Consider the following 14,182-nt stretch of genomic DNA (forward strand, 5'->3'; position numbering starts at 1 on the left):
CATCTCTAATCCACAATCACGTGCCATGCATTTAGGTAATGGTGATGAATTTCTGGAAGTATGTGCAAATGGAGATGGAGGAGTAAGGAGTTCTTGCCTATTTGGATGACTTTCCAGTTGACTACCTAGAACCTCGCAATCTGAGACAGGTCCAGGAGACCAACGCCCAGCTTTCAAATAAAGAGAAAATTGGCTCAGAGGCAGTGTGCAAAGAGGTGCTCTGGTGGTAGTATCCTCTTCCTCAGACTCACTTTTTTTTATTAATTAAAAAAAATTAACAACAAACAAAACATTAAGATACCATTCCATTCTACATATACAATCAGTAATTTTTAATATCATCACATAGTTGCATATTCATAATTTCTTAGAACATTTGCATCAATTTAGAAAAAGAAATAAAAAGACAACAGAAAAAGAAATAAAATGATAACAGAGAAAAAAAAGATTATACAGCTAAGGATCCCAGCTAAGGATCTTGTCTCTTTCAGACTCACTTTTGATGAAAGAGACAAGATCCTTAGCTGGGGCCAGAGACCAGGACCCCAGCATATAGGCATAGGGGGCTACTGAGGGGTTCTTCAGGTCTAATGGATTCTTCAAATTAGAGGATCTTGGCACATGGATGGTCCCTGAGTGGCTTGAGACCACGTTTCTATGGGGTTAGTTATGGAGATTTCCTGAACTTGAGGAATCTTCCATAGATGGGATGAAGTAGGAAGAGAATTGGTATTTATCTTCACTGCCTCCCAGCAGCCTTTCCAAGCGCTTGGGCTCCATTCCAGCAGACAGTCTGTATGAAAAAACTATTGTCTTGTCCTTTTTTCTGCACATTCTCACTTCTAGGTAACTCTAAATATCCTAGCATCCTCTGTCATCTCTTGCCAGGAGGTGGGCAGGCACCTGGAGGCAGGAGAGTGAAGATTGGGGTGGCATCCAGCCCTCAGACCTCTTAGCATTTAAACCAAACAGGAAAGTCTTCAGTTTCCTATCACTGGTGACTTGGACTAACCTGTGTGATTGTCTTTTTTTTCTTGTTAGGTAAAAAGGTCTGAGGCTTGGTCTGAGGTGGCAGAGCTGGAATCACAACCTGATAGTACTAAGACATAGGAGATAGGGGCAGTGGAAAAGAGAGCTGGAGTGGGGTTTGTCTCTCTTCAGTCATCGACTAGGTATGCCAACGTGGGGCCATCTTTCCACTCAGCCTCAGTTTCCTGCTGTGTAAAATGAAGGGACTTGAATTAGATATCCACGGTTTCTGCCATCTATCTATCTTTTTTTTTTTTCCTATTCCTGGATGATAGGATGGTGCAGCAGAAGACACAGAAACAGAGTTGGGCAGTGAAGAGACACAACTATGAGAAACCATACAGGGAACAGGCTAAAGAAATAGATTGCCCGACTGGTTTTAGGATGGACAGACCTCAGAGCTACCTCGAAAGAATGATCGTTCAAGGCTTATGATTTTGGCCTAAGTGACTTCGCTTGGGTGTAGGCCGAGGGAGTAAGGACGCCCGCTCTAGCTCTCAAAAGGGACCCCGCCCCCTTTCCAGCAAATCATAGCCTTTCTCCCCATAATGCCCAGCAGCCACGGCCAAGCCACGCACTGCAACCGAACTTGACCTAAACTCCACCTCTCCAACCGCCCAGCACATTCCTTAGTTTTCTTTGGCTTTTATAACTGTCACTCAAAGAGTCCTCGAATTCGTTGGTTGTACCCCTACTCTTTTCTTTCCCTTGTAATCTCGCCTCGTTAGGTACTACCCGCCTCCTGAAACCAATTTCCTTTCTTAGATTGGATAGCTGGAATGCCACTTTACATGATACAAAGCTATGATTGGCTGTATGCGTCGGGGCTCGCGCAGTTACCAGGCAGCGGGCTAGACTGAGGCTAGTTACCACGTCAGTGAACTGACAGGAAAGGTATCCGGCTCCACCGCCGGTCCCGGCCGACTCATCCCGCCTGGCTTTACGGTCCCACCCTGACTTCGGCCTCAACTTCCAGGAACCGGGCCCCGTCCCTTCACCCTTCTGCCATCAGAGCCGGGAGAGCCACTCGGAGTCGCCTCCGGGGCCCAGGCTGGACATGAACAGCAGCTGCCGGTCCTGGGACTAGGCCCCGCCATTTTGGATACGCTGACAGGTCAGCGAAGACTCTTCCTAGAATTTCACTGTTGTGAAGTCCTACCAGATATCGTTGTAGGCAATAAAGGGGAAAGATTTAAGTTGGGCGACTCGGGGTGGGTTTAGCACTCTAGAGGCAGAGGTAAGAAGAGGTAAGGATTGTTATGGGAGGGAACTTGGAGGCGTGGAGGGGGCAAAGGTCAGGACCCTGCTACAGGAAAGGCGATTTCAGCTCTGAGATCTGATCCCTTGCGGGTGCCGGATTCCTTCTCTTCCTGTGTTCCCAAGCTTAACCTAATCTTCAGCTCCTCTCTTCCGGAGCTTTCTATATCCTAAAGAGCCCAATCCTCAAAAGCTGAAAGCAGACCGTAAAGGAGCAGGGTATCTACTTTTAAGGATTGTTTTTTAGGGCTTAGATATGAGGGTCCCGCGTCCAGTATGTGTGACCGCCTCATTAATACAACTGAGCTGCCTCATTAATATTGGATGATGAACCAGTGCACCAGAGAGTCAGGTAATGAGCAAAGCTGTAAAGGGTTGAGGCCAGCAACTTTGGGAGGCGGGCTGTGAGGAGTCTTTCCTCTTATAGGGCAGCTCAACTGTCCATCTGGGCCTGGATGAAAACATGGGCTTATTCTGAGCCCATTTTTTCCCTTCGTATTACAGATAGCCTTTTCTGGTGTATTTGGTTTGAGATTTCCCTCCCCATGGGTCTTCTCTTCATTTGGCCTAAGGAGGTGGGTTTTAATCACAAAGAACCGCCTCTATTATAGCATTTGACTGGAGAGCAGAGAGGGATTTGAATACTGGCAAAGTCTGGCCTATTATTTTTAGTGGGTAAAAAGAGTCATGAGAGATGTTTAGCCAATTTAAAAGTCGTAGGGTCAGGGCAGCAGGGTTTATGATGGAAAATAACCCCAGAAAGTGCAGTGTATGGCACTGTGATAACCTTTGATAAATTCCTGTGTAGTAAAGTTGTAACACGCCCCCCTCAAGGGTAAAGAGTGCTTTTAAAAGTGAGGAATATGCAAATAGTGCCTTTTCATTCACAACATAGTAACTTTTATGTCTTTATTGAATTCAGATACACAAGGCACTCCTCTCGACCCTATGGAGGATACAAATACAAACATTTGTTTTGGGATCACTGCTAAATCTAAGTTTATGCACTTCATCAAAGCAGTAGCATCTATATACAGTGGCCTAGCTAGAGCATGCAATAGGTCTAAAAGCAGGAGCATTCTAACACGTCTCAGTGTGTAATGGAATTCAATAAATGCTATCTATCTGTAGTGGGATTAGTTTTAGTATGTGATCAGGACTTGTGGCCCAGTTCTAATCCTGGCAATCAGGCACACTACACTTTGCATGGTGAGATAGTAATAAGGAGAAACAAAACCTCCTAATGTCAGAAAGGAAAACTAGGATCTTAGAATGGCTGAACTGAGTTCCTTGCTACCTACTGCCCTGTGCCCTTCAGAGAGAGAGAGAGAGTGTGTGTGTGTGTGTGTGTGCAGATATGTTTTGAGGAGAGAGGGATGACATTTATTGTTTACATTTATTGATTTAAATAAGTGGGGTGGAAATGGTACAGGAAACTATTTGCATTTTTTACTTGTTGACCTAAGTTGCAGAATTTCCAAAAAGTAGTTGAAAGTGGCAAATAAAATGACATAGCCAGCCCAAGAAGTATCCATAATCTAGGTTTTGGATGGATAATGTGTCTAGTCCAGCATCTTTTCCATTGGGTTTGGGGGTAACTACAGAGGCACCAAAGATTTTCCCTTTTTTTTACTTAAAGAAAAAAGTCATTTTCTAAATAGGAATAGTTCTTTACTCACCCACCCCACCCCCAAATCATGAAATTTGTCCTTCCTTCAAGCTTTGTTTTTGAGCTGCTTTTTAATGGTGACTGTAAGCAGACTTGTACATTCTAATCTTGACAGCAATGCTCATTGACACATTGGGAGCTTGGTTGTAGACACATCTCTTCATGAATAGCTGGGCACCAATCCTGGTTTCAGCTCACTGAAACTGTTCTCAGAATTCTGTTCTCAGAGTTCCATTACTATTTCACCTTCCTGTGTTCCAGAACACAGGATGACTGCCACTTTTAGATAATAACTTCACTGATAAGGTACTTAGATTGACTGATGTGGGCAGCTAGAGAAGAGGAAGACACAGCTCCTGCTTTTGAGGAAACTCACTGTATTTATAAATTACCCATTAGAAGAATCATCCTACCTTTCGTACCTATCACATGCTCTATCCCTGTGGTTCAATGTGTCTGGTTAGAATGATTCTGCTGTTGGAGTAATGGTGGAATTAAGGTGAAGGGAGAAAGGGAGATTGATTTTGCCCTCAGGCAGGAAGAGCTATATAAATGTAATCAGCTGCTATGTAGCTTCCATTGTTTGTTGTTTCCTATATTTCAGTGTGTTCAAGTGCAGTTGTTTAATTAAATGAAAATATAATATAGCAGGGTGCTGATTTGGAGTCCCAGTAGTAGTGGAAGTGATCATGGAAGTAATGGTTTGTTGCCATCAAATAAACCAGGATTTACAAGCTTAAGTGCCTCTGAGTGTTAGGTAATGTAAATGAGTGAAATGGGCCAGATGGGACTGTATTATGATGTGTATGGACTATGGTGAACTGGAAAACCCATGCCCTCATTTAAAGGAGGCAACTGCTACTTCTTTAGCTGTCTTACTGTCTGGGAATGTGGACTCAGGATGACCAACTTTCTTATTTTTCAGGAGAACCTGAAAATCTAGATAATTATATTTTTGAACTGTTGGCAACAATTTAAAAAAATAGTCAAATCTTTTTCAGGCCAAACCATATATCTGTGACTGCGTTCTGCCCAGTGACCACTAGATAATGATACTGATTACATGGATGAGCAGGCCTTCTGAGACATAATCACTGCAGTTCTATATGTATAATTCACGTAGACTTTTTTCTTTGCCCTTCTCTACTGTCTCCCTTATATCTTGGGGTGGCCCAGTGGTTAACAGATGAGTGAGAGAAAGAAGCCTTGCTTTACTTTTTCATCTCCAAGCTAACAGAAGGGACAGCTCTGGAGACCTTTGGACACCTTTGGACCTTTTTCAGTGGCTCACTCTGCATATGGTTCTTCGGATAGTCTCAGAATCTCCAGAGAGGGAAGAGGTAGCATGGCAGAGTCAGAGGTACACCTGTCAGCTGATCATCAGGTTTGGGAAGATTTTCTAGTCATGCCCGGTTAGGGTACCACCTTTTTTCCTGGTTTGACTTTCTCTTACCTCCACCCTTTGAGTAAATTTCTTGAGCCTAGTAATTTGTTTACTGGTTCAATAATTCTTGGTCCCTCTCTATAGAGAGCACAGAACTATGGTGTGTTCCTTAGCTAGCTCTGGAAACCTTGTAAACTCTGTCTTAAGCGCTTCTCTGGATTGTTTGAGAAATTGAGAGGATATAAACCTTGGAATGACCACTTAAGGGGCATTCAGCTCTTTGGTACCATCTACCCTCTCTCGGAAATCCTGTCAGGGTTTTCTTGGTTAGCCCAGTTCTGTGCTAGAAACCAAGGCACTATGAAAATGAAAGAAAAAAAATTGAGTCTTTTCCTTTGGAGAGCCTAACTTCTCATTGGATAAGGACAGCTTTGAAAGTGATTAAGAAAAAACCAAACAATAATATGCTAATTGCAGATATTTAGAACTAAAGAAAATAAGGCATATTCCCTTCTATAAGAAATGGCAATTGCATAAAGAAGTATATGTTTCAAAGAAGAAACACTAATTTACAAATAGCATGTGAGGAGACTTCAGGAAAGCAGATGTGAAAATGGAAAGATTATGATTTGGCTGATGGGCAAATGTGGGCTCTTTATGCCTATAGGGAGGCTTGTGTGGAAGGCTTTTAGCTTCTGGTAGAGAAACAAATATGGGATACAGAAATGTTTGCTTGCTTGGTTCAGAGTCATCATCTATGAAGTCATCGTTCTCACAAGCATTAGATGTGAGTTGCACCACTATTGAAGAGGCAGTCCTGATGCTAATTCATTCGTTCAACCATTCATTCATTTGTTCATTCAGTATTGATTTTTTTCTTACTATATGTTCACCATTGGGGATAAAAAGATGAATAAATCATGGTCTCTTTCCTTGAGATGGTCATAGGCTTATGGGAGAGAGAGAGAGAGACTAAATACATGTTTAGAAATCAGTATAAAATCTGTTTATATAGAGTTATGTACAAAGTGTTATGGGGTGACAGAAAAGGGTACTAATACTCCCTGGGGTAGGTGAGAAGGTTAGCAGGGAAAGACTTCACAGAGAAGGTATTATCATAACAGCAGCTCACATTTATTAGGTCTTAATGTATCAAGTACCATGCTATGTGCTTTACAGAGTTCTTATTTAAGCCTCAGAACAAACCCATGAGGAGGTACTGTTATCTCTTGTTTGCCGTGGAGAACTGTAAGCTCAGGCTCAGAGAAGCTAAGGAATTTGGCTGAAATCACATAGGTAGTAATAGTCAGAACTGGAGCCCCAGGTCTGAACTTGATTCTGAATCCTATTCTTATAACCACTGTGTTTTTCTGAGTCCCTCAGTGACTTTTGGATGGAATGAGGAAGGGTTCATCAAGTGGGCAAGAGTGGGAAAAAGCATTGAAAGGGAATACAAAGGCAAAGAGGCAGCAAATACATGACTTGAAAAAGAGGAAACTTTTGGTGGTCTTTGAATGTATAATTCAAAGAATACATATAGCATATATGGGGCACCCATGTCCCCATCCAGCTTATAAACAGAACATCACCAAAACTGAAGCTGCATGTATACCCTATTCTGTTAATTTCTGTTCCCTCCACTATTCTACATTTCTTGTGAGTTTTATCTGAGTCTTAGAAGTAGAATTGCTAGGTTATAGGGTATGATGTTCTTCAACTTTGCAGGATAATGCCAAATTGTTACCAACTGGTCGTATCAATTTAGGTACTCACCAGCCATTTGGTTTACATATTTACCATTTTGGTAGTATTGCCAGATTTTCAGAATTTTGCTATTTGGGGGTTGTAAAATAGTTATCTCATTATAATTTTATTTTGTAATTTCCTGATTGTTAATGGAAGCGAATCATCTTCTCATATATTTATTTGCCATTTGTATTTCCTCTTTCGTGAAATGCTTATTATCTCTTGCCAATTTGAGGAAGGGGTATTCTGTGTCTATTTCCTATAGAGTTGTGCAATTATTTTATATTTTGAATATTACTCCTTTATTAGTTGTATGTGTTATAAATATTTCCTCTGAGTTTATGAGCTGTCTTTTTCTATTTTATGGTGTACTTTGAACAAACATTTCTAATTTTAACATGGTTGAATTTATCAGTTTTTTTATTTTATGGTTTGCACTTTTTTGTTTCTTGTTTAGGTATTTCTCCCCTATTCTGAGGTTATAAAAATATTCTCATACTCTCTTCTAAAAGTTTTAAAATTTTACTTTTCCTATCAACATTTTTTATTCATTTGGAATACATTTTTTGATATTTCACGAAGTAAGAATCCGATTTATTGTTTCTGTTTTTCCTGCTTTTGTTTGGATTTAGGAAGAGTTGCCAGTTAATATAGTGTCTCCCTGTTTTTGGATCCTGTTAGGGTAACTCAAATATCACAAAGCTCCAGGGGAATGTTATAGACTCAGAGTTACACAGACAGTGTTTTCAAAGGATATACATTGCACAAAGGCTCTGGGTCAATGTCTTTTCTGGCTAGGATTATTATTTGGTTGTTCCTTCTCATGTTATTTCTTTCATTTTGAATTTTACCTTATTTTTATTAAAGTAGTCAATTTTTTAAAAACTTTTTATTGTGTAATATAGCATATATACAGAGCAAAGAAATAAAAAGGTAATAGTTTTCAAAGCACTCTTCAACAAGTAGTTACAGGACAGATTCCAAAGTTTGTCATGGGCTGCTATATGATCCTCTCAGATTTTTCCTGCTAGCTGTGCCAGAATATAGGAGGCAAGAAGGCATAAATCTTTTTTTATGAACACGACTGACTTTTTGCGTGTGAAAAATAATGTGTACAAAAAAGCAATAAATTTCAAAACATAGCACAACAATTAATTGTAGAACATATTTCAGAGTTTGACATGGGTTACAATTCCACAATTTTAGGTTTTTACTTCTAGCTGCTCTAAGATACTGGAGACTAAAAGAAATATCAATTTGATGGCTCAGCATTCATATTCATTTGTTAAATCCTATCTTTACTGTATAACTCCACCATGACCTTTGCTCTTTCTGTCCTTCTCTTTAGGGGTGTTTGGGCTATGGCCATTGTAACTTTTTCATGCTGGAAGGGTCTGTCAATAATATGGGGTAGGGAGATGAAACTATCTGATGTTCTGGAGAGGCTGGGCCCTCTAGTTTTTTTTTTTAATTTGTTTTTTATTATCAAACCAAAACAACATACAAACATGCACATTCTTAACATACAAACATTCCATGCATGGTGTGCAACCAATGGGTTACAATATCATCACATAGTAGTATATTCATGTTATTTCTGATACAATACAAATCTTAAATTCTCTTCTGTCATACTCATCTGAGATCTTTGCAGGCCTTTTGTAACCTTATGACAAGGGGTTCTAGGCCATCCCACTACTAAGAAAGCAATTGGTTCATCAGAGTTTCCCATTTGAAGTTTGAAGGGTGGATTCCTTTGGGAGATTCCCTGGTTGAAGAGACATATTGTTCGGAGGCCTGGAGGGAGATTACACAATTCTGCACAGTTCATGAAATAATTCTTCTTCATTCTCTAGATACTTTTTTTAATACTAAGAAAAACAGCTTTAGGACAGTGTGATTTTTCTTTTTTTTTTACTTAGGTCTTTGCTACCTAATGAATTTTGATTAGATATTGGGTTGACTATCTCAGTTGGAATCATAGTTCAAAATTTATCTCCTACAGGAAGCCTTTCAAATAGTATGTAGATCCTACTAGATCTCCTCTTGGCACTTTTGCTTGCAATTTATAGTGTAATTTTGTTTTGTTTTGTCCTTTTAACTTGTTTCTGTGTTGCTTATGGTATGGGTATTTTTTTTTTCTCCTTCTCCTTGTTCTTTGAAAGAGAAATTGAATATTTTTATTTTATAGTGTCCCTTCCAAGCCCCCCGGGTATTTTTTTACAATGATGGGTACAGTAATTTCCTTAACTACGTATTGAAGGCCGTCCAAGGTATACGTGCTACTCGCTTTCCTAGTTTTATTTCCCATTATTCCCCTAGGTGTATTTGATCTACTCCAGGAATAATCATGATCCCCTAGATACATATTAAATTTTCCCACTTCTGAGTCTTCCACTCTTGCCATTCCTTCCTTATATTTTTGACTATTTTAATCCTGTCTGTCCTTCAGCTGCCTTTCCAGGTACCTCTGCCAGAAGTAGTTTTCTTTGCTTCATGCCTATAACACTATGCTATTCATATACTGGAAATGTATTTGTGTGCATATGTATTTTTTTTATCTTATCCAATTAGATTATAAACTCCTTGTGGATGGGTAAAGACAATTCTGTATGACTGTCTCCTGCGTTTTGTTTAGCATATACTAAATAGTATCTCATTAACTGAATGAAATAAATGTTTGTTAAATCAGCTTTGCTTACCCTATTATTTTTTATTATTTTTAAAATTTTTTATTAATTAAAAAAAATTATAAGAAACACAAACATTCCCAACACATACACTCAGCAATTCACAATATCATCAAATAGTTGCATATTCATCATCATGATCATTTCTCAGAACATTAGCATCAGTTCAGAAAAAGAAATAAAAAGACAACAGAAAAATATAACAAACAGAAAAAAAAGAAAGATTTTACAGGCCATACCCCTTATTGGAAAGATTTTACAGGCCATACCCCTTATTGATCCCTTTCATTGATCACTAGCATTTCAAACTAAATCTGTTTTAACATTTTTTCCCCCTATTATTTATTTTTATTCCATGTGTTCCTCTCATCTGTTGACAAGGTAGATAAAAGGAGCATCAGACACAAGGTATTCACAATCACACAGTCACACTGTGAAAGCTATATCATTATACAATCATCATCAAGAAACATGGCTACTGGAACACAGCTCTACATTTTCAGGCAGTTCCCTCCAGCCTCTCATTACATCTTGGATAACAAGGTGATATCTACTTAATGCATAAGAATAACCTCCAGGATAACCTCTCGACTCTGTTTGGAATCTCTCAGCCATTGACACTTTGTCTCATTTCACTCTTCCCCCTTTTGGTCGAGAAGGTTTTCTCAATCCCTTGATGCTGGGGTCAGCTCATTCTAGAGTTTTTCTCAATCCCTTGATGCTGAATCTCAGCTCATTCTGGGATTTCTGTCCCACGCTGCCAGGAAGATCCACAACCCTGGTAGTCATGTCCCACGTAGACAGGGGGAGGGTGGTGAGTCTGCTTGCTGTGTTGGCTGGAGAGAGAGGCCACATCTGAGCAACAAAAGAGGTTCTCTTGGAAGTGACTCTTAGGCTTAATTTTAAGTAGGCTTGACCTATCCCCTGTGGGGTTAAGTTTCTTATGAACAAACCCCAAGACTGGGGGCTCAGCCTATAGCTTTGGTTGTCCACACTGCTTGTGAGAATATCAAGAATTCAACTTGGGGAAGTTGAGTTTTCCCCCGTTCTCACCATTCCCTGAAGGGGATGTTGCAAATACTTTTCCACTCACTGATCAAATCACTCTGGGATTCATCAGGGCATCACCTGGACAAACCAACAAAATCTCATGTCCTATACAAAGTTCCACGTACTTAAGGTGTTCAATCAACTATCTACATAAGTTATATTAGGAGATGCACTAGTCAAAGTATAGATTTGTACCAAACAAATATTTTTTGCTTTAGTCTCACACATTAGTTGAAATTTTAAAATATTACCATCTATTTTCAGCACACTGCAGTAATGACATTCTTTTGTTCTTCCTCATGCAAAAACATTTTTAAATTTGTACATTTAGTCACTATCATATACACTCTAGGCATTCCTAGATTATACCATCTCAGTCTTTTTTTTTTAATTAATTAAAAAAATTAACTAACAAAACATTTAGAAATCATTCCATTCTACATATATAATCAGTAATTCTTAATATCATCACATAGTTGCATATTCATCATTTCTTAGTACATTTGCATCGATTTAGAAAAAGAAATAAAAGGACAACAGAAAAAGAAATAAAACGATAATAGAGAGAAAAAAGAAAAAAAAAAACTATTCGTACCATACCCCTTCCCCCTCACCTTTACCTACCGCTATTTCAAACTGAATTTATTTTAACGTCTGTTCCCCCTGTTATTTATTTTTATTCCATATGTTCTACTCTTCTGTTGATATAGTAGCTAAAAGGAGCATCAGACAAAGGTTTTCACATTGACAGAGTCTCATTGTGAAAGCTATATCATTGTTCAATCATCATCAGGAAACATGGCTACTGGAACACAGCACTACATTTTCAGGCAATTCCCTCCAGCCTCTCCACTACATCTTGAACAACAAGGTGATATCTACTTAATGCATAAGAATAACCTCCAGGATAACCTCTTGACTCTGTTTGGAATCTCTCAGCCATTGAAACTTTGCCTCATTTTACTCTTCCCCCTTTTGGTCGAGAAGGTTCTCTCAGTCTCTTGATGTTAATTCTCAGCTCATTCTAGGGTTTTTCTCAGTCCTTTGATGCTGAGTCTCAGTTCATTCCAGGATCTTTGTCCCACGTTACCAGGAAGGTCCACACCCCTGGGAGTCATGTCCCACAGAGAGAGGGGGAGGGTGGTGAGAATGCTCATCATATTGGCTGGAGAGAGAGGCCACATCTGAGCAACAAAAGAGGCTCTCTTGGGGGTGACTCTTAGACCTAAATTTTAAGTAGACTTGACCTATCTTTTGTGGGGTTAAGTTTCATGTGAACAAACCCCAAGACTGGGGGCTCAGCCTATAGCTTTGGTTGTCCACACTGCTTGTGAGAATATCAAGAATTCAACTTGGGGAAGTTGAATTTCTCCCCACTCTCACCATTCCCCGAAGGGGGCTTGCAAATACTTTTCCAGTCACTGATCAATCATTCTGGATTCGTCGGGGGATCACTCTGGACAAACCAACAAAAACTCATGTGCTACCTGAGATTCCAAGTACTTATGACATTCAGTCAAACTATCTACATTAGTTATATTAGGAAATGCTCTAGTCAAAATCTAAATTTTGTAACAAATAAGCATTTTTTGCTTTAGTCTCACACATAATGTGACATTTTAAAGTAATAGATATCATCTATTTTCACCCTGCAATAATGACAATCCTTTGTTCTTCCTCATGCAAAAACATTTTTAAAATCTGTACATTGTACATTTCACTATTATAATACACTCTAGGCATTCCTAGATTATACCATCTCGATGTTTAACATCTATCTTTCTTTCTGATTACATTTATGTCCCCAGCCCTCCTCTCTCTATCATTCTCACATGCAGCTTCATTCAATGTTTTAACATAATTACATTACAATTAGGTAGTATTGTGCTGTCCATTTCTGAGTTTTTGTATCCAGTCCTGTTGCACAATCTGTATCCCTTCAGCTCCAATTACCCAATATTTCACCCTATTTCTGTCTCCTGATGGTCTCTGTTACCAAGGAGATATTCCAAGTTTATTCACTAATGTCAGTTCATATCAGTGAGACCATACAGTATTTGGACTTTTGTTTCTGGCTAATCTCATTCAGCATAATGTCCTTAAGGTCCATCATGTTATTACATACTTCATAACTTTATTCTGTCTTACAGCTGCATAATATCCCATCTTATGTAAATGTCACAGTTTGTTTAGTCAACTGTCTGCTGATGGACATTTTGGCTGTTTCCATCTCTTGGTAATTGTTAATAATGCTGCTGTAAACATTGGTGTGTAAATGTCCATTTGTGTCCTTGGCCTCGTGTCCTTTGAGTAGAGACAGCATATAGATGGGTCCTGTTTTTTAATCCATTCTGCCAGACTATGTCTTTTGATTGGAGAGTTTAATCCATTAACATTCAGTATTATTACTGCATGGGTAGTACTTTCTTCTAATATTTTGCCTTCTGGATTTTATATGTCATATCTAATTTTCCTTCTTTTTACCTTTACTCATGGTCTTCTTTCTACACTCTTCTCCACACCTCTCTCTTCTGTCTTCGTATCTGTCTCTAGTGTTCCCTTTAGTATTTCTTTTTTTACATGGGCAGGCACTGGGAATCTAACCCGGGTCCTCGGGCATGGCAGGCAAGCACTCTTACCTGCTGAGCCACCGTGGCCTACCCTCCTTTAGTGTTTCTTACAGAGCTGGCCTCTTGGTCACAAATTCTCTCACTGATTTTTTGTCTGAAAATGTTTTAATTTCTCTCTTATTTTTGAAGGACAATTTTGCTGGATATAGAATTCTTGGTTGGCAGTTTTTCTCTTTTAATAATTTAAATATATTATCCCACTGTCTTCTCGCCTCCATGGTTTCTGCTGAGAGATCTGCGCATAGTCTTATTGGTCTTCCCTTGTGTGTGATGGATTGCTTTTCTCTTGCTGCTTTCAAGATCCTCTCTTTCTCTTTGACCTCTGACATTCTGATTATTAAATGTCTTGGAGTATGTCTATTTGGATCTATTCTCTTTGGGGTACGCTGCACTTCTTGGATCTGTAATTTTAAGTCTTTCATAAGAGTTGGGAAATTTTCAGTGATAATTTCCTCCATTAGTTTTTCTCCTCCTTTTCCCTTCTCTTCTCCTTCTGGTACACCCACAACACGTATATTCGTGCGCTTCATATTGTCTTTCAATTCCCTGAGTCCCTGCTCATATTTTTCCATTTTTTTCCTATAGTTTCTGTTTCTTGTTGGATTTCAGATGTTCCGTCCTCCAGTTTTCAAATCCTATGTTCTGTCTCTCGAAATCTACCATTGTAGGTTTCCATTGTTTTTTTTTCATCTCTTCTACTGTCTTTCATTCCCATAAGTTCTGTGAT

The 14,182-nt window shown here is 39.2% G+C and overlaps 1 protein-coding gene across 1 annotated transcript in view; it reads left to right on the top strand.

Annotated features, from left to right (window-relative positions):
- The first annotated feature begins 1,858 nt into the window (after nt 1-1,858).
- Nucleotides 1,859-14,182, top strand: part of GBF1 (golgi brefeldin A resistant guanine nucleotide exchange factor 1) — a 166,636-nt gene continuing 154,312 nt past the window's right edge. The window contains exon 1 of the mRNA XM_077125839.1: nt 1,859-2,143. The gene's annotated coding sequence lies outside the window, so the exon portion shown is untranslated. The remainder of the gene's footprint in view (nt 2,144-14,182) is intronic.

This window comes from Tamandua tetradactyla, chromosome 13 (genome assembly GCF_023851605.1).
Source record: "Tamandua tetradactyla isolate mTamTet1 chromosome 13, mTamTet1.pri, whole genome shotgun sequence".
NCBI classification, from domain to species: domain Eukaryota; kingdom Metazoa; phylum Chordata; class Mammalia; order Pilosa; family Myrmecophagidae; genus Tamandua; species Tamandua tetradactyla.